Below are 21,725 nucleotides of genomic sequence, written 5' to 3'. Positions count from 1 at the left end.
CGCTTAACGCTACCTCTTCTAACTCACGCCGCCCGCTTTCCGCCACCGGTTGCGCCGGCGCGCATGACGTCACGGAGGCGCGGTGCTCTCGGCCAATCAGCGGGCCGGATTCCAGAGGCTCGCCTGTCATGGCCGCCGTCTGACTTGCGGTTACGAACATTCCATGGCCTTTAATGAGTTTTGAAATGACTGATACTGGTTTTCTGATTGACTGAGCAATAAAGACTTTTTCCCCTCACTAGCTCGGAAACACGTGTTTTGTCCTTTAATACCAGCGGGTAAAAACGCATTTTATCCACTAGTGGATAAAGTAATTTGACCTTGAATAAAGTCAAATTAACTGCTTTAAAACTGATAAAAGTAGGTGAATCTAGTAATAAAGATGATTTACCACCTGTGGAACTACTGGAAGCAGTGATAAACGCATTTTTTTGCGTTGTAGTTTCCTCGCTATTGTGAGGGGAAAAGTTTTGTGTTACACTCGGGTGCAAATGTATTTTACTTCTCGTGTTTTAAAAAACTCGCAAGTTCAGGATTCTATTCTCGAACCACTCGCTTCGCTCGTGGTTCAACTATAGAATCCTTTCACTTGCTCGTTTTTCAATTCCACACTCGGCGTTAAAATACAACTTTGCCCCCTTGTATAACAAATAACTATATTTTATGGTTATTTCATGGATTGCTATACGTTTTCTTGACTAAGCCGGACTTTAATAGTTTTAGCGAATTACTTATGTAAAAAGGTAAACTATGTTCGTTACCTTTTTAGAATTGGCATAGACCTAGACTCATGACCGGACACTTATGACATGACATGCGTCAATGTGATAAAAATGTAAAAATATTTTAAATGTGCACGGTTAACCCCTTGCGTGGGCGACGGTCGCGCGACCGTCGCCGTCGCGTCTCATACTTCCATATCGATAAGGTTTGATTTCGCATGCGTCGCATCGCCGTCGCGCGACCATCGCGCGACCGTCGCCCACGCAAGCCACGGCGTTAGGGCCACTTGCACCAACGAAAATGGAGGGTTAACCCACCATTTTATATGGAATTTGACAGATGACAGCCCACTAACCCTGAGTTAAGTGGTTGGCTCACTTGCAAGTGAGCCTTAATGGTTTTATTGTCTATTATTTTCCTTTGCTTTATACACCCTGTTTTATTGAATTCCGTTAACTTTAAGGGAAGATTCTTTAGTTCAAATACAATCAATTTCTCTAAGAAACTAGCCTCTTAACTCTTACGGTGATCGAATTATTAAAAAAAATAATTTAATTACTGAACACGTGTGGGGCATCCCTTACCACTTCCTAATGTTATTTGTTTTGACATGTGCCGTCAAACAGTTGACAATGAGTTCAATCTCACACTAATTAATCCATTTATTATGTATGGAAACGAAATATTTTTTTTCGAATTTAACAAACAGCGATTAAACAGGGTGGTTCTCGGTGATGAACCTAATTGCGTGTCGAATTTAACGGAAAACAAAAAAAAAAACACGGTGTATACCATCACTTCATTTACATAAAAATATTAACTGTTAGTATTCAATGTGTGGGGTTTTATATAGGTACGGCAAAAAAACAGGAAAATGCTCTATTTATATGCAAATTTACAACTTTTTTCACACTTGCTTGTTTTTTCACACGGTGAGGTGTGACAGGGATAGCGTGCCATCTCGCTGTCCCTGTCACGCCGTGTTAATAGTGTTATATAACATTTATAACAGCTTAGTGTGGAAGCACGATTAAAATAAAGCAAAAGGGAATGTACAAGTTTCCAATGGGGTGGCAACGCGCATGTGACACTGTTTGAGTTGCAGGCGTTCATAGGTTACGGTGACCGCTTTACATCAGGCGGGCCGTATGCTTGTTTGCCACCGACGTAGTATAAAAAAAAAATAAACAACAATGTTCATAGCTATTTCAAATTTCAAGTCGATAGCATAAGTAGTTCTCGAAATATTTAGAAATGTGACAGACAGACAGACAGACGGACAGACGTCGCCATTTTGTACCTTTTTGGTACGGAACCCTAAAAAAGTATTACCTACTGATTATACATATAACATGACTTAAAACATTGCAAGAGAAAAAAATTCAAAGATGGCGGCTTAAATGTATAGGATATCGGCCCTACATCCGATATCGGATCGGATAATGTGAAAACGCACTTAATCGTTAAGATTTTCGATATCTCATACAGTTTTCAAAATATCGTCACAATCAAAAAGAGTTTTGAATGATTCACGGTTATTTTCATTAGACTTATATTGACCGGGATATAATTAATTGGTAACGCTGAAAGTGAACGCAGCCGACGCGCGCGAAGGAGGGTAGATCGCGCGCTGTCTATGCAACTTTAACATCCACCCGCCTTCGTCAGTTTTCCGTGATCATGATGCATGCAACTGCGTCGAAATATCGGGAGCTCGACAAAAATCAAAAACGTAATCACGGTCTATATCCCGGTCAATATAAGTCTAATAGTCACAATCGGTTACCCGTCAAAACAACATGCGACCTTTTAAGCAAGGCCCTGATAATACTTGGACTTTGGATACTCATATTGCTTACTTTGAGAGTTCAGACCCTTCTGCTTTTAAGTCTCTCAATAATACAAGTAAGAGGCCTGTGTCCAGCAGTGGGACGTATATAGGCTCAATTAAAAATATTATATAATAATATACTTAGGTCTTTTCATCCGTGTGAGAAGTTTAAGTCCAAACAACACTTAGTTTACTCCAAGGAGGATCGAGTATTATAGAGAGTTAGATACTGTCAAAGTAAAATTTGTAATTACAGTGTATAGACAGCCATCTCTCGACACAAGCTTAAAACTTTTGACCCTCCGTTTTGACATTTTGGGTCATGTTCTTAGCTTGATATGTATTCAAATGTCAAATATTAATATTAGCGCTATCTAGCCGAGCGTCCCCCAAAGGTGTATCGCCATCTAGGTCACCGTACCTTTTTCTGTGTGGTGTTGAGGTACGTTTTTTTTCTAAGACTTTATCTGTCTATACGTAGTTACATATGTCTTTGGTTTACACCAATAGTTTGCCTCCTAATATAAACCTTCTTTTTGCAAAACACGAGCGTGTTTTTGCGTCTATCTCAGCAATGCTGTCATAAAAACATAATATGTACTTCGAAACACACGCCACTAAAGTACTTACCTGCACCTGACTCGGTCTCGTGCCTTGAACACGTGATTGCAACGTATCAGTTGTGCGAGTATTTATTCACAGCACATATCTAGACTTTAAGAATGTCTGCTGTGATATTCTAGAGTCTAGACATACCTATGCCTTACGGTAAACGTCTAAACATACCTAATACCTATGCCGAAACGAAACGGTAGAAGAGATAAAAACTGATGGCCACAAGTATTTTGACGACCGGTCTGGCTCAGTCGGTAGTGACCCTGCCTGCTAAGCCGCGGTCCTGGGTTCGAATCCGAAGGTTTATTTGTGTGATGAGCACAGATATTTGTTCCTGAGTCATGGCTGTTTTCTATGTATACAGGGTGGTGCTTTACTATGATTTATCCTGAAAGTATATTGTTATTTAATTAATTTTAAATCAATTTGTTATCATTTTAAAGCTAGGTTAAACAAAACAAAAAGGCATTAAAATTTTATAATTTTATTGTAGGTGACAACCCTAACTGCCGCTATAAAGTTACTATTTACATTTGCACAGTATGACACATGTCACTTCACTTCACTTACCTAAAATATTACACTATTTACATGCGATGTTCGAAAGTACCACCATGTCTGATTATGCACGCTGCTGCCCGTGCTCGCGTATGTCGGTGTACCTGCGACAACATTTGGGTGTGGATGTTTCTCCTACGAAGGGTTTCAAAGGCAACCGTAAGCCTATGCCTCATCTCTTCTGCGGTGTTACACTCTTCTTTGTATACCATATCTTTTACAGTACCCCACAGAAAGAAATCGAGTGGCGTCAGGTCCGGAGATCTAGGTGGCCAACGGCGTGGTCCAAATCGCCCAATCCACTGATTTCCGAAAATCTCAGTAAGTTTCAATCGAACTTCATGTGTGGAATGGGCTGGTGCTCCATCTTGTTGGTACCAGATAAGTCGTCTTTCGGCCAATGGCAAATCTTCGAGATAGTCGTAAAGTTCCTTATCTAAAAGGTTCATGTATCCCGCTCTGTTGAGGGTTGGTGGTAAAAACATAGGCCCTATAATGGTGTCTCCGTGGGTACCTATTTCGGTACTGGCGTAAGGCCTCGGCGGCATTGTAATTGCACTCTGCGTACAAGAAAAGCAAATTTAAATAACCTCTACCATTTAATTGAGGCATTTTGAAATAATTTTTAGCACGATATGAAATTTTTGCCAATGACAATGTCAAATTGTATTCAATCAATCGTCAAGCACAAAACTGGCCAGTATCATTGTCTTAAAACAATGTTTATGTAAAAAGTTTCGTTGCTACACGATAGTTGCGTTACCTACTCTGGTTAAATATTCTTAGCGAAGATATTTCACTATTAAAACATTAGATTAACTTACCGATGGATATTTAACAGTGTTATTAGAAAAAAAAAAGAGGCAGTATGGTTTTCTTTGCCTGTAGTTAAAAAGAGTAACTTCCTTGCCAAACTTTGGTTGGCATAACCTTTTTGTTTATTATTTATGATCGGCAATCTAGACCTGTCAAATCATACATTTATTTAGCAGTGACACGTAATTGTCATTTTATTTATGTTTGGTACAAAAGGTCATTGAACTTAAATGCATCAAGTCATCGCCCGATCAACTTCTAGGGTTGAAACAGGTGGATTTATGCACTAAATTTTAACAAGCTTTATCTCGTAAACGGAAAAGAATATTAACATAGTTTATTGGGAAAATATAATGCTCCTAGGGTGAACAATGTCCTGTTTAAGTAAAAGATCGTCGTTCTGTTCCACCCGGTATATGTATGTATTTATCTATTTCAGTATGTATAATTGTATATCGTCGCTTAGCACCCATAGCTTTGCTTAGTTTGGGGCTAAGTTGATCTGTGTAAGGTGTCCCCAATATATTTTTTTTTTACACTACAATTTGCGGTACATCTTAGTGTCTAACTCTTTACCACGAGTGCGAAAGTAAATCTATTTGCAATAAGGCCCACTTGCACCGACCACTTAACTCAGGGTTAGTGGGCTCTCTGGAGAATGACCACAATTGGGCCCACGATGTTCCCCCCCCATGAACAGTCAAGCTGTATGCCCGGAGTGATTTAGCGGGTATTCTCCTCCCGCGCTCCTCACTCGGAAGAGCAGCAGGTTGATGGAGCGAGTCCCACATATCCCCTGTAAGACCTTGACCCCTTTGAAGGCTGGGGGAATGCGTAAACGCATTCCACTTCGAGAAAAAAAAAAGTTAAAACTATAACTTTTAAAAAAATTTTTTTCTTTATTCTTTAAAAACAGCTCTGCACGGGAAGCATGATGGTCGCGCGATAGACGATAAAATAGCAGGCCGTCCCTATTTATTTATTTATTTAATCTTTATTGCACAAAATAAAACAGCGTACAAAAGGCGAACATAATGCCGTAAGGCATTCTCTACCAGTCAACCATTAGGCAAATCGCACTATTATCATTATCTATTATCGCACTATTTGTAAGTGAGATAGGGACGGCCTGATATTTTATCGTCTATCGCGCGACCATGCTTCCCGTGCTGGCCAGCGTGCGTAGCCGAATGGCACAAACGCTCACGAAACTAATCGCTCGTAGATATCTATCTCTATCGCTCTTGCGTATTGGCGCGATAGAGCCAGACTACCTTTCGCGGCGTTTGTTTCCGTTTCGCGTCGCAGAAATGCCTTTCGGCTACGGGGCCTGCACTGATAGCATGGTCGCGCGATATACGATAACATCAGGCCAGGCCGTCCCTATCGCACTTATGCGAAAGGTACGGCCTGATGTTATATCATTTTATCGCGCGACCATGACTGCCTGTGGAGCTGGAGCTCTATACGACACCAGTGATAATCACACCTCGGACACTGGCGATAGTGGCGATCAAATATATGAAAGAGGCGCGTTCCTAGCACACAGTCTAAGCTCGTGTAGGTGAACGCGTACTATGCTTGTATGAGTGACATATGACAGGTCAACCGTTCGCGTTTTTGACAGGCGGTAACTGTAAGGTAACCGAGAGGGGGTGGGCGGCACTTTCAGCGGGGAGCAGGAGTGGCCATACTGTACGATAGTACTCTTTATTATACTGTGGTTATAATAAGCACTTTACGTAACGACGTCGCAAATTATATACTGTAAACCGTTTTACATTACACGTGCGAATAGGTAATTCTCATTTGTATTGTAAATAAGTAAGTGATGTGAGGATCTTATGCAGAGACAGTGTGCAAGAATCTACTTCAGCATAATGACGGCAGCAAGGCTCGGAACCGGTTTATTTTTTAACGGTTAAAACCGGTTTATTTCGATTTTACTCCGAACTTGCTAAAGAACGCAAACGTTATGAGAACTTTATTTTAACCGAAATAAATCGATTTATTCGCCGAGCGGCGAGACGCACCGGCGCCGCGTAAAAATACCTACGTTCACGCATCGACTTTTTTGTTTGGTTAGAACAGTATTACCTACCTATCATGCTGCGGAAGAAACCGGTTTATTTTGTTCTAAACCGGTTATTCGAATGAAACCTTTATTTTTTTTTTATTTATTTAGAAATCAAACAGCCTTTTACAAGTACGGTTTACAAAAATATATATAAATCTAGGCCTAGAGTTTCCTACATTACTAGATGGTTAAATTTAAGTAAAAATAGTTAACAAAATTACACACGCAGTAGTTGAGTACACACGCAAGGATGCATCTTATAAAATCTACTTAATGAAAAAATAATACAGTTAACAAGAAAACAGTAATTGCCGAACCTTGTTCTTGAAACTGGACAAATTATGAGCAAAAATATAAATATTATTAATCGAATTATTATAAAAGTTACAAGTGCGCCTAAAGAAAGAGTTTTTAGCATACTGTGTGCTACAGGAGGAAATAGCGAAAGTAGGTTTAGAACGTGAGTGGAACCGAGATATTTTGAAGGAGATATTTTCTAATAAAAAGGGGGAGTCAATGTGATTATTAATAATTTTAAATAAAACTTTTTAAATAAAACTTTATGAAACGGTCCCCCTGAAAACCGGTTTAAAAATAGCGGTTTTTCGAGCGAAAACGAAATTTAAAGGTTTTGCCGCAAGTACATGATAACGGTTTGAAAATTTAACCGGTATCCGAGCCCTGGGGCCCGTTTCTCGAAAAGTACAAGCCTTGTATTACAAGTGCGCGAACTGTCAAATCGTATGGGTTGTCATGGAAACACACTTGTAATACAAGACTTGTATCTTTCGAGAATCGGGCCCCTGGACGGCAGAAAATATTTCTCCCGTCTCGTAGCGAATAAATAGAACATATCATTATCATTCGACTGCCCTTACCCCAGTCGTTTAGGGTCGTCACAGCCACAGTATGTTTTTACAAGCTTTTATTCAACTTGCCTTGTTAGTATGTTAGTTTGGATCAAAACCTGGAAGCTAAATTTGACCCACTTCCCGGTCTTCCCGATTGAGCTGAAATTTTGCACACATATGTAAATCACGTGACAATGCAATATTATGGTATCATGGAGGTGATCTGATGACGAAGCAGAAAGGTGGTCATAGGAACTCTGTCGTATCCCCATCCAGTAAGGGGTTTTTAGAAACGTCTCGGAGAGCAGTAGATGACTGTTGCAAGAAAGGTACAGTCAGCGATAAAAGCTTGTGCCAAAAATTAAATTTTTGCAAAAAAAACTTATTTCTTCCATACCTCATGCAACAAAATTTAAAAGAACTAGCCGGACAGAAAGGTCTCCAACTATTGTTACTCTTTACAAAAAACCGGCCAAGAGCGTGTCGGGCCACGCTCAGTGTAGGGTTCCGCAGTTTTCCGTATTTTTCTCAAAAACTACTGAACCTATCAAGTTCAAAATAAATTTCCTAGAAAGTCTTTATAAAGTTCTACTTTTGTGATTTTTTTCATATTTTTTAAAAATATGGTTCAAAAGTTAGAGGGGGGGGACGCAATTTTTTTTCCTTTAGGAGCAATTATTTCTGAAAATATGAATATTATCCAAAAACGATCTTAGTAAACCCTTATTCATTTTTAAATACCTATCCAACAATATATCACACGTTGGGGTTGGAATGAAAAAAAATATCAGCCCCCACTTTACATGTAGGGGGGGTACCCTAATAAAACATTTTTTTCCATTTTTTATTTTTGCACTTTGTTGGCGTGATTGATATACATACTGGTACCAAATTTCAGCTTCCTAGTGCTTACGGTTACTGAGATTATCCGCGGACGGACGAACGGACGGACGGACGGACGGACGGACGGACGGACGGACGGACGGACAGACGGACAGACAGACATGGCGAAACTATAAGGGTTCCTAGTTGACTACGGAACCCTAAAAAGGGTCTTATCTAAATATCTACGTTCCTTATCTGATAGAGATTATAATTTGTTACATGATACGGGTGATTTGTTTATAAGATTCGCTATCTCAAAAAAACTGATTTGTTTTTTCCGGGATCTTAAAATATATTTGTTGTTACATTAACATTATCTATGAAAATTCTTGCAATATTCATTTATTACAGCTTCGAGAGTAGACAGACAGCAATACGAACCCAATTTGGTTGGAAAATCAAACAATCATGCTTACTACCGAGTCTTCAAAAACCTTCATTTGATACAATAGTGTCGAATAAAACATATGAAGACATTTTTTTTTTTTAATATTGGGGACACCTTACACAGATCAACTTAGCCCCAAACTAAGCAAAGCTTGTACTATGGGTGCTAAGCGACGATATACATACTGAAATAGATAAATACATACATATATACATAGAAAACAGCCATGACGATTCCTGGGATTCGAAGCCAGGACCGCAGGCAGGGTCACTACCGACTGAGCCAGACCGGTCGTCAAACATTCACATTCAATTATAATAATGAAAAGCTGTAGCAGCGTCTCCTACTGAGTGAGAGATTAGGTCCTTCAAGTGTTGGGGCGAGATCCCATCCAGGCCGGCCATCGAACCGTTTAAAAAAAAAGGAAAAAAAAAATATGGCGTCGACAACGTGTGCCTTCGATTTGGAGGGAGGCCAGGCCCCGTAGCCGAATGGCATTTCTCCGACGCGAAACAAAAACGAAACGCCGCAAAAGGTAGTCTGGCTCGGTCGCTCCAATACGCAAGAGCGATAGAGATAGATGTGTTTCGTTTCGTGGGTTTCGTTTCGTGAGCATTTCGTGAGCGTTTGTGCCATTCGGCTACACCGTCGTCGGCTGTAGGTGGAGCCAACACGTGTGGCACTGAAGGAGCCGGTGGATATTTGGAAATTAACGCCGCCGCCGAAAGAGTGTCAGGAGTATCTGGCGATAGCACGTCGTTTGTGAATAGAAGTCGCTAATTTTATTTTCAATCAATTTCGTTCTATTGAAGGTGTACGAGGTGCTATTAGAGGAAATTTGTGAAGCAGAATTCAAAACGCAATTATTTTTGATTTTTTGTGTTAATTTTTTTATCCTATTATAATAATAATGTTCTTTGTAGGTGTGATTAATTTGATAATACACTCAGCCTTGGATCTTGGTGCACTGCTCTTGTGTATATTCTATTTTGACACCATTTAAGAAGAAAGAAAACACATGGTCTTATATAAAAGCCATAGGTATTTCATTATAAAAACTAAGTAACTTTTGGGACAACCTGTATAGTGTATAGTCAAAACCGGCTTCACAACATAATAATGACACCAAGACACTTCTTTTCTTCTTATAATTACTCTTTAAACTTAACTCTTTGTTACTCAAATCCATCACAAATAAAACTAGGTCGATACTTTCAAAATTCTAATTACTTTCATTCAAGCAATTCTAACCTAACCTAATTGCACCATAGATTACGTAATCATAAATGGCGTACAGTTTTCGCGAACACGTCATTCATGTCTGTACGTCATCGGTAATTCATAAAAAAAACTCGACGGAAGGATAAACCCCAATGTATCTAGAGCTTTAGTTTCTTTCCGTACGTCAACCATAGAGAATCCCGCTTAAATTGGTTACTTTTTAGCACCGCGCTTGTTTGGCTTCGTGTTTTTTCGCCTCGACATGTGTACGATCGTGGACTTGACTCAAACTCGAACAATGATTTTAGTTGTTACCTGACCGCGGTATAGGACAGACGTGTGCTCCGTTCTTGTGTTTGTGAAGTGTGTGATTACCCGAGTTTCTCGGTAAGTTCGTTGGCAATTCAGAAATAAACTCCTGGCAACGACTCAGCTTCCTACCCTTGAAACACTGAAATGAACAAGAGATTTTATTTTATTATACATACTTGTTTCGAATATTCTGCGAATGCCTATTTTTTCTGTAAATTGTAGACAGTTAATTAGTAATCTTGCGTCAACGTGTGTGAGCATTGTTCTTTAATTTTATTTGAATTTCGAATTACGTTAAATGAGAACGGTAAATTATGGGTCTTTAACCGTTGTGACGAATTCAAAGTTAACTTAATTTTTCACATTGAATAAAATACTGTTCTATTATTCTGTTCAAAAATTAATCTGAATGTATTCAGTTCAGGTATGACTATTATTTGAATGTGACCTTTCGAAAGAAAAATACATATAAAAAAAGAAGATCCACTCGCAAAAAAAACTAAAATGAACATAGATTCTGATAGTGATAAATACATATTTATGTATTGAAATTGTAGACCATGGTTATTATACAAATAGCTAGATTATTTTACGGTATAGTCAGACTATATTTAATATATTTTCATACATATCTGTCAACGTTGCCTTATCTGTACCGGAAGCCGAGTACGTCGCCTTACGTTGCTACAAACATATGAGAATGTTGCTGAATTATTTTAAATTATTAGTATCATTATTTTTGCCTTGGATTATGTCCAACTACAATATATCATATATATTTTATGCGACTACCTCTAGTCCCAGAAGCAATTGTTTTGTTTTTGCATTTAGAACCCTTAGTAACACTACTAAAGTTGAAAATAGATTTTGCAATATGTACAAAATTTTGTACACAGGGATATAGAAGGTTAACCCAACACTTATCGGACAATTCTAAAGATTGCTATACTATGCTGCACATATGTCTACCATTGTAGTTTGATTGGCATATTAGAAAATTGGTTCATGACCTGATACTGTGAAGGACTTTAGTTCAGAATTGTGTTTGAATCATACCTCTAGAAATCACTGTTGTGTAGAGTACTAGAGTCCGACCAAGGTATGTCTACGATTTTGATATGACCAAGTTTACACGTGTTAAGTAAATCCATACTAAATATTATAAAAGGGAAAGTGTGTGTCTGCTTGTTTGTCCGTCTTTCATAGCAAAACGGAGCGACGAATTGACGTGATTTTTTAAGTGAAGATAGTTGAAGGGATGGAGAGTGACATAGGCTACTTTTTGTCTCTTTCTAAAGCGAGCGAAGCCGCGCGCAAAAGCTAGTATGTTATAAGTTATCAACTTAGCTTTAGTTTAGCTCTAAAAACAGATGATTTATTAGGTTTTGGTCACAAAACTCACGAAAAATGGCGTCCCAAAGGGTCAATTCTCGAGAAAAATCTGTTAACATTTATAGTTCAATAGAAGTATTGTTTTAATCTTTCATTATTATGATCGTGTAGTGAAAGTAACTGTTTATTACATCTTACAACCATATCTTTATTTTCCATTCAGACATCTGTTGACTTATCAAATCTTGTTCAAACATCGCTTAGGCTGCTTTGCTACATATTACTGAAGAAATATTATGTTATGTACTTAAATCTATTGCTGATGTTTACAATTTTGTATAATTAACAAAAAAAAATCTTCAAACTATCAAGAGTATCAAGTTTAGAAAAACTGTCGAAAAATGACTGCCTTGAGTGAGACTTGAAATCACAGCTTCAAAGTAACGTAAACTTTTTAAAACAGGACGAATGGAATGGAATGCGCTCCCAGCTCCCATGGTCTGTGTCCCCAAAAAAATACGACCTCGGTATCTTTAAAGCAAGAGTGAATTGGCTACAGCAGCAGCTGATCCATACAAGCCGATTCCCATTGGCTTGCCTAAAATGAATACTAGTAAAGTACCTAATGTTAAGGTAGGTTTCTTTTTGCTCGATGTTGCCTAGCAGAAATTTTCACCAGCCGCCACTGATAGGCTATTACTGAATCGGCGAGCTCCACCTTAGACTCAGTCTTCACTTTCCATCAGGTGCGACTAGGGTCAATCGCTGATCAGTCAATAATAAAAAAAGTAGAGCTCTACTGTATCGTTTAGTCTAATTAATGTTATCTTTATGTTCTGTATAATTATTTCCTGTGATCGGTTTCTCGCCATTGCGTCTGAGGTCACCGGTCCCTTCACTATTGAAGATGTACCTAAAGTTCATTAAGTACCAACAGAAGCTAATTCCAAATCGATGTGAATATGTTCGTCGATTTAGTAAAATATAGGTACTTACAGTCAACCAATTGGAACCCTAGGAACTAAGAACTATGTCATAGTGACGTTATAAATCAGATTGTAAGAAATCTCTTACAGCTTGTCATTTTGACATGGTTGTAGAGTGGCCTAGGGTTCCAATTGCTTGATTGTATGTACATATAGATTTCAAAAAATTGTAAAAAGTACATCATCAACAGTCATTTAATTTAAGAGTTGAATTCTTGTCCTCTTGTGGAGCAACTTCCATGTGTTCTACTGCCTTCACTTTGACTTTCCTGAAAAAGTACAGAAAGTCCCATTCTTCGGGTTTTTGTTTATATTTCAAAAAATATTTTGTCTAAATTTGCTGCAAGTTTCTTTTTATGTATAAAGATTTTGATATCTTGTTCAGTTTTTAAGATGTCCGCTCTTGAAAATTAATTTGAGGCTCTAAACTTCATCTCGATATTCAAAATACGTCAGTGAACCTATGCCCGCGAAGTGAATCTGCTCACTTTCTTGTAAAATACTTCCAGACTAGGGTTGCAAAAAAAGTTTCTGTTGGCTTAAAAAAAACATGAAAAAAACCGTGAAAAAAAAATTTTTTTTCTGGAGTATGTTTTTTTTGTAAAGTATGAAATCTCGAAATTTGCAAAGCAGTTAATACTTTTATACGGTTTTTTAGACTTAATGTTATTGTTAACTATTAAATGAATTTATATTAATAACTTTATTATTTATTTCTGGTCTTATAAAAGTAACGTTCATTTTACTAAATCTTTAGTTGGTAGTTATCACTATTTACTGTTGGCAACACCACCGCCTCTCCACGCTGCACGCCGCATCGGGGATACCCCAATAAACGTTTGTATACTGAATGTTAATCGAATTAAAATGTACGTTATTGTTATTGAAACACGTTACAACTCACGAAAAAAACATATTATATTATTTTTTTTTTCTATTTGCAACACTATTCCAGATCATATGAGATACCTAACTACTTATTATATCGGTATCTTCGTTTAATATATTTTACGACCCGTCTCTTGCCGTTTTATGGTCTCTTGGCTGTTGGACTAGAACATGTGACGTAAATATACGCATTGAATGATTTATATCATACCACCTTTTGTCCGCGGCTTCGATCGCGTTAGAAAGAGACAAAATATAGCCTGTCACTCTCCATCCCTTCAACTACCTCCCCTTAAAAAATCACGTGAATTCGTCGCTCCGTTTTGCCGTGAAAGACGGACAAACAAACAGACACTCACACTTTCCCATTTATAATATTAGTATGGATGTACGGGTTCTTTAGGTTATAACAGTGATCCACTTTTCCAGATATTTTTTTTTCCATGAGTAAATAATGTAGGTACTACCTGAATTTTTTCAAGCTGCTATCAGAGTCCTTAGTTATCATGCGAAAATTGACGTATCATGTTGATCTTCCGTCGATGTTGAAAAAATCATGACTTGTGGCTTCGCATTGCTACAATGACTAGTCCAAATTAGACAATACCATTCACAGCTAGGTGAGAAAACAAACCAAACGAGCTGTTCCCAAAAGGGGTAGGCAGGGCACACGAAACTGCTATAGTTTCCGTGCCACACTTAGCAATTAAAAATCAAAATCAAATTAAGGGGTTGAAAGAAAACGACATTGTGACATTGCAGTGACAGGTGGCCTCTCGCCTCTGCCGCAATTTAACCCGAATCCCATAATTGACTTCTACGACACCCACGGGAAGAAACGGGTGTTGAAATTCTTAATCAGTTACCACACCACGGGTTTATGTATGTATTAATTGAAACGCAAACTACCACACTTTGCACGTAGTCAATACACACATACGAGCATTCACCTGTAAGTACAAATGTAAACAACATATCGTGTCGAATGGAAGATATCGTTAGCACCACTTATTAAATTTACCTTGATCTTCAAAAAGCTCGGTTTCATCCGGATATGTTTAGAATCGTGATGCTTGGTAACGAGATACAGTTGCTACGGAAAACTAGAACGAGTAAGTACATACGGTCACCGGCAATAATATCGCACAAAAAGATGGCCGCAAAAATATCTTTATAACCTTCAAATCAAGAGTGAACAGACATCTTCTGGGCGAGCTCACTCCATCGTAGGCCACGTCTTTGCCTTTGGCTAGTCTGTGTCCAAGAGCATAGATTAAATATAATAAAATCATACCATCCCATACATTAAAATGCGACGGCCGGCCTAAGAACGCGCATACACTACACCACACATAGATGGCGCCAAATCTAGTTTTACATGCACTAATTTGTATTTACCTATCGATTTATGTTATCTACATTATAAATAGAGCTAAAACGTGACTAATCCACTGCCCATATCCGTCTTTCTTGCACCGAGTTGATATTTGATAAAATCTGCATCAGCTGATTGCTGTCACGAGATGCCTACTCTCATACTCTTGTGTATGGTTTCTGGGAAATAATCATAAGACTAGCATTTTTAGAGTTGCGTGCAAAATGTTATGACTTATTAGTAAAATCTGTGGAATTCTTCCTGAACCAGGCCAAGATTAGACTTAAGACTGAGACGGATGCAGACGGTTTGTGCCGCTTTTGACACAAACAACTCACGCGTGTATTCCAAAATTTGGTGTGCAGAGCACATGAAACTGGTCAAGCTTCTGTGCCACTTTTGGCAAAGCGGTTAAAAGAAAACCATGTCATGTCATGTCACACAGTAAATTTTATCGGCACCCACGGGAGCAAAAATGGTGGTGAAATTCTTAATCCGTCGCCACTAGGGTTGCAAATAGAAAAAAAACCAAATGTTTTTTTTTAGAATTATGAAAAAAAATCATGAAAAAAAAACCGAGCACCATTGTTTTTTTTCGAAATATGGTTTTTTTTATATTGATTTAGACTAACACGATTTGCACTCATAATTTTAGAACAAAACGGGACTTAATCGCGTAAACACAAAATTATGGTTTTTTTTTCAGATGAACAATTAATTCTACAATAACGATTTTTCGTGAGTTGTAACGTGTTTCAATAACAATAATTGTTTATTGGGGAATCCCCTATGCGGCGTGCAACGTAGAGAGGCGGTGGTGCTGCCAACAGTACCTAAATAGTGATAACTACCAACTACAGGTTTCGTAAATGTTACTTTTATAAGACCAGAAATTAAAATTATTTGATTAAATTCGTTTAATAGTTAAGAATGTTAAGATTAAGTCTAAAAAACCGTATAAAAGTATTAACTGCTTTGCAAATTTTGAGATTTCGTACTTTAGAAAAAAAAATATACTCCAGAAAAAAAACTGTTTTTTTTTCATGTTTTTTTTTTCAAGCCAGAAAAAAAACGTTTTTTTGCAATCCTAGTCGCCACTCGGGTATCGACGTTGTTAGACGGCCAACCAAATATTGGCATTAAGAAAGGCGCTTTTGAATAATGCAGGGTTCAGCGGCCATTTGTCTTCATAAAACGCGTGCCTTCCTAAACCTTGACGTTGGCAGAATTATCGACGAGCCATAACCCTTAAAATTGATTGAGAATAGGGGCGAAGGTTTAATCCCACAGACATTTTGAATTTTGCGCCTTTTTTTGTGCCAAGATTTTGGTTAGATAGACTCTATACCTCAGAAGTAATATTTATTTAAATATGTATTAAAAATAACTTAAACTCATCATCCTCCTTGCGTTATCCCGGCATCCTCATGGGAGCCTGGGGTCCGCTGTGACAACTAATCCCAAGATTTGGCGTAGGCACTAGTTTTACGAAAGCGACTGCCATCCGACCTTCCAACCCGAAGGGTAACTAAGCCTTATTGGAATTAGTCCGGTTTCCTCGCGATGTTTTCCTTCACCGAAAAAGAACTGGCAAATATCAAATTACATTTCGCACATAAGTTCCGAAAAACTCATTGGTACGAGCCGGGGTTCGAACCCGCGACCTTCGGAACGCAAGTCACAGGTACTTAGAGTTACCGCTAGGCTACCAGCGCTTTACTAAACTTAAACTAAACTAACACGGAATAAATATATGTACATAAAAATATTTACAAATAAAAAACAGGAGCTCGGCACCAGCTCCTTGAAAATACAGTGTGCTCCGGGTCCCCAAGGTCCAAGCGTCTCCACCCCCAACGCCTCAATATTTGAGCCGTTGAGGTGTTCGGCCGTGCCGGCTTTGGTAGAAGTCCCTGGGAGGTGGGACGGTGCCAGAGTGTCCACAAATGTGGCGTCCCAGGCTAAGGGCCGTCCCAGCTTCCAGGGAACGAGGGTCATGCCATCAGGCCGCTTACCATCATCCCTGGTGAGCCCTGTGGGCTCTAGGATGGCAGGTGCTCCGGCACTGGTAAGTAGTTACGCGGTATTGCTCTCCGACGTAATAATATATATATAGGTACATATATTTCGGATCGTTCTATACATAGTTTCGGACAATAAGACATGTCGTGGGTGGCACTAACAACTCTAACAAGGAAATTAGGCCAATTTCGCTGCGCCTGCGTCGGCTGATTTAATTCTGGATTTTCGTCTGTCATGTTGTTTGCGAATGTTCGATTAGGTTGTCTTACGTAGGAGTTGAATAAAGTGGACCAATCAGCAATTTCAAAACTCTATAGGAACCATTTTAATATGGGCTTTTTTCTTCATAAAATTGTCCTTGTCGCGTCTGTTCAAAAACAGAAATCAAGTTTTCTATTTTCTGTCACACTTTATTTAATACCTTAGAAATATGAAAATTGAAGATATATGTGACGTTATTTGGGTAAAGGGACCTTATTGGCGATGGCGCTTACGGCGTTATGAGCGATGTTCATATACAACCGCGGGTCGTAAGCGCCACTGACAATATGGTCCCTTTACCTCGATAACGTCACAGACGGCTCGCAGTGTCGCAAACGGCTCTGCATATTAAAAATAAAAACCGGCCAAGAGCGTGTCGGGCCACGCTCAGTGTAGGGTTCCGTAGTTTCCCGTATTTTTCTCAAACACTACTGAACCTATCATGTTCAAAATAATTTTCCTAGAAAGTCTTTATAAAGTTCTACTTTTGTGATTTTTTTCATATTTTTTAAACATATGGTTCTAAAGTTAAAGGGGGGGGGACGTCCTTTTTTTTCCTTTAGGAGCGATTATTTCCGAAAATATTAATATTATCAAAAAACGATTTTAGTAAACCCTGGGGTTGGAATGAAAAAATCAGTCCCCACTTTACATGTAGGGGGGGGTACCCTAACAAAACATTTTTTTCCACTTTTTATTTTACCACTTTGTCGGCGTGTTTGATATACATATCGGTACCAAATTTCAGCTTCCTAGTGCTAACGGTCACTGAGATTATCCGGGGACGGACGGACAGACATGGCGAAACTATAAGGGTTCCTAATTGACTACGGAACCCTAAAAACAAGGGTTATTTTATAAAGTCGCTGACCCATGTTGGTAATAAGTTTGAAGAACTAAACCTACAGTTTAGTTGCTCGTTAACAGGAAATGAGAATAAATTGGAAAAATTCACTCCGCTTAAGTTTCATTGTCTCAATTATCATATTATAGACAGGGCAGTATATTTGTTTTCCCCTCACTAGCTCGGAAACACGCGTTTTGTCCTTTAATACCAGCGGGTAAAAACGCATTTTATCCACTAGTGGATAAACTAATTTGACCTTGAATATAGCCTAATGTTCTGCTTTAAAATTGATAAAAGTGGATTAATCTAGTGATAAAGATGTTTTACCACCTGTGGAACTACTGGAAGCAGTGATAAACGCGTTTTTTGCGTTGTAATTTCCTCGCTATAGTGAAGGGAAAAGTTTTGTGTTACACACGGGTGCAAATGTATTTTACTTCTCGTGTGTTGAAAAACTCGCCAAGTTCAGGATTCTATTCTCGAACCACTCGCTTCGCTCGCGGTTCAACTATAGAATCCTTTCACCTGCTCGTTTTTCAATTCCACACTCGGCGTTAAAATACAACTTTGCACCCTTGTATAACAAATAACTATGAAATTAAAACCACGACCAAAGCTCTTAGCAAAAATTTTGATCACACGCAAAACTTATTTGCTCACCTGTAGAATTTTCCTTTCAATCAATCTCCTCTCATCCATCTGCCGTGTTCTCAGTCTCACACAAATGCATCTTGTCATGTCACAGCGATTGTCGTCATAAATCTTTATAATCTCAATTGAATAAAGTCCATAATAGTGTACATGGTAGCATGGTACATGTTTATGACTATTGTGCAGGATATAAAAGCGGTTCGAACTGACAAGCGAAGATGGCTTCCTATTTAATGTACTTAGCGGCGGAAAATTTTACGGTTTACGAACTTGAGCTTTGGGACTGTCAACATGATTGTTTTCTTCTTCAGAATGATCATGATTAGGTTATCCGTGATTAATTATGAATATTTATGATGTTCTTGTAGTTTACTGGTGCCGGCATTTATATTTTGATGACCTATGTCATCATCCTCCTTGCGTTATCCCGTCATTTGCCACGGCTCATGGGAGCCTGGGGTCCGCTTTAACAACTAATCCCAAGCGTAGGCACTAGTTTTTACGAAAGTGACTGCCATCTGACCTTCCAACCCGAGGGGTAACTAGGCCTAATTGGAATTAGTCCGGTTTCCTCACGATGTTTTCCTTCACCGAAAAGCGCTCAATCAAATGACATTTCGCACATAAGTTCAGAAAAACTCATTGGTACGAGCCGGGTTCGAACCCGCGACCTCCGGATCGAAAGTCGCACGCTCTTACCGCTAGGCCACCAGCGCTTTTTAACCAGTAACTGACCTATGTAAATGTGTTTATAGAAAACTGGTATCATTCACAATCAAGGCCGACTTGTATGTTACCTATCAGCTATTATTTATATGCTTAAAATTAATTTCGTGGAACTCATTATAATTTTATATATAAGAAGCATAAAATACTTCTTTTTGTATAAAATATAATTTTCTCAAACATGCAATGAAATATTGTCTTTACGTTCCTTAAAATGGGCTGGGAAGTATCGCTTTTTGGGCGCAACAACTCGAGAGGACTGTAAAGGGATTTCATATTATTTTTTAGGCCTAGGCCTGCAAAGTAACTTTTTTTATAAAATATTGTCCTTTAGACCATTTTTTTTTATTTCATTGTATGTTATAGAAAAGCACTATACATGCCTCGGCGTGAAAACGGATTCCCGGCCTCGTATCCCTATCCGGTATATACCCACTTGGCCGGAAATCCTCATTTTCCCGGCCTCTGATGTAATGTACTATGCATATTCCACCAAGTCTGAAATTCCTGTAGGAAAAATCCCCGATCGGAATGGAAAACAACTCAACATTTCCTTCTTTATCATTCGGAAGGACGTAAGAGTTTTGAATGATTCACGGTTATTTTCATTAGACTTATATTGACCGGGATATAGACCGTGATTACCTTTTTAGGGTTCCGTAGTCAACTAGGAACCCTTATAGTTTCGCCATGTCTGTCTGTCCGTCCGTCCGTCCGTCCGTCCGTCCGTCCGTCCGTCCGTCCGTCTGCGGATAATCTCAGTAACCGTTAGCACTAGAAAGCTGAAATTTGGTACCAATATGTATATCAATCACGCCAACAAAGTGCAAAAATAAAAAATGGAAAAAAATGTTTTATTAGGGTACCCCCCTACATGTAAAGTGGGGGCTGATATTTTTTCATTCCAACCCCAACGTGTGATATATTGTTGGATAGGTATTTAAAAATGAATAAAGGTTTACTAAGATCGTTTTTTGATAATATTCATATTTTCGGAAATAATCGCTCCTAAAGGAAAAAAAAGTGCGTCCCCCCCTCTAACTTTTGAACCATATATTTAAAAAATATGAAAAAAATCACAATAGTAGAACTTTATAAAGACTTTCTAGGAAAATTGTTTTGAACTTGATAGGTTTAGTAGTTTTTGAGAAAAATAAGGAAAACTACGGAACCCTACACTGAGCGTGGCCCGACACGCTCTTGGCCGGTTTTTTGATTTTTGTCGAGCTCCCGATATTTCGACGCAGTTGCCGCCTTCGTCAGTTTTCCGTGATCGTGATACATGCAACTGCGTCGAAATATCGGGAGCTCGACAAAAATCAAAAAGGTAATCACGGTCTATATCCCGGTCAATATAAGTCTAACGGAAGGACGTATTTTTTAACCCCCGACGCAAAAACGACGGGGTGTTATAAGTTTTACGTGTCTGTCTGTCGTTTGTGTATGTCTGTCTGTCTGTCTGTGTGTATGTCTGTCTGTGGCATCGTAGCTCCCGAACGGATGTACCGATTTAGATTTTGTTTTTTTTGTCTGAAAGCTGAGTTAGTCGGCAGTGTTCTTAGCCATGTTTCATGAAAATCGGTCCACTATGTCGCGGTCGGAGGTTTTTTCAAAATTTTACTTTTGTGGTTATAGTATATATCTGTTGATGATGAATCTTCGCAATATGATAGAAAGGGAGTCAATGTCTGAAAGTTTATCTTGTCAAGAAGTATATTTGCACAACGGTACCTTGATGGATTAGTTTTGAAGAACCCAAACTGATAACCTTAAGTGGTTCAACTCGAGTTGTTTACTTGCCCTACTCGTGTCGACTGTAAGGAGAAATATATTGACAAGGGTAACAGGATCAAAGATTATAAAAAAAACTACGGAAAAGTAAAGTCTAAAGGTTCTAATGTGACTGCCAAGAACTACTGCTGCTGGCATTAAAGAAATTCTCTCTGACTATTATTAATAGGCCCTGCCTGAAATAAACAATTTTTTTTTAATTTTTTTTTTAATAGAGTATATAAACACTCAAATGATTTTAGTAAACCCCTATTCATTTTTAAATACCAACCCAACAATGTATCACACAATGTACACGTTATGGTTGAAACGAAAAAAAAAACCCTCCCCACTTTAAGGGGGTACCCGAATAAAACATTTTTTTCCACTTTTTATTTTTGCACTTTGTTGGCGTCATTGATAAACATATTGGTACCAAATTTCAACTTCCTAGTGCTTACGGTCACTGAGATTATCCGCGGACGGACGGACGGACAGACATGGCGAAACTATAAGGGTTCCTAGTTGACTACGGAGCCCTAAAAAGGTTCTCTGTAATACAGTGCAATAGGTGCTTGCGCGTATGTCCG

General features: G+C 38.6%; 1 protein-coding gene across 4 annotated transcripts in view; it reads left to right on the top strand.

Moving 5' to 3' along the window:
* The window catches only part of LOC125237542 (trehalase-like), a 150,348-nt gene that overhangs the window by 41,366 nt on the left and 87,257 nt on the right, over nucleotides 1-21,725 (top strand). Inside the window, exon 1 of one of the 4 annotated variants that reach the window (XM_048144666.1) lies at nucleotides 10,281-10,352. The exons of the other annotated variants lie outside the window; for them this stretch is intronic. The gene's annotated coding sequence lies outside the window, so the exon portion shown is untranslated. Of the gene's footprint in view, nucleotides 1-10,280; nucleotides 10,353-21,725 lie in introns of those variants that run through there. 4 annotated transcript variants of the gene reach the window in all.

Source organism: Leguminivora glycinivorella, chromosome 21, assembly GCF_023078275.1.
Source record: "Leguminivora glycinivorella isolate SPB_JAAS2020 chromosome 21, LegGlyc_1.1, whole genome shotgun sequence".
Taxonomy (NCBI): Eukaryota; Metazoa; Arthropoda; class Insecta; order Lepidoptera; family Tortricidae; genus Leguminivora; species Leguminivora glycinivorella.
This window is presented reverse-complemented; position numbering and strand designations above follow the sequence as displayed.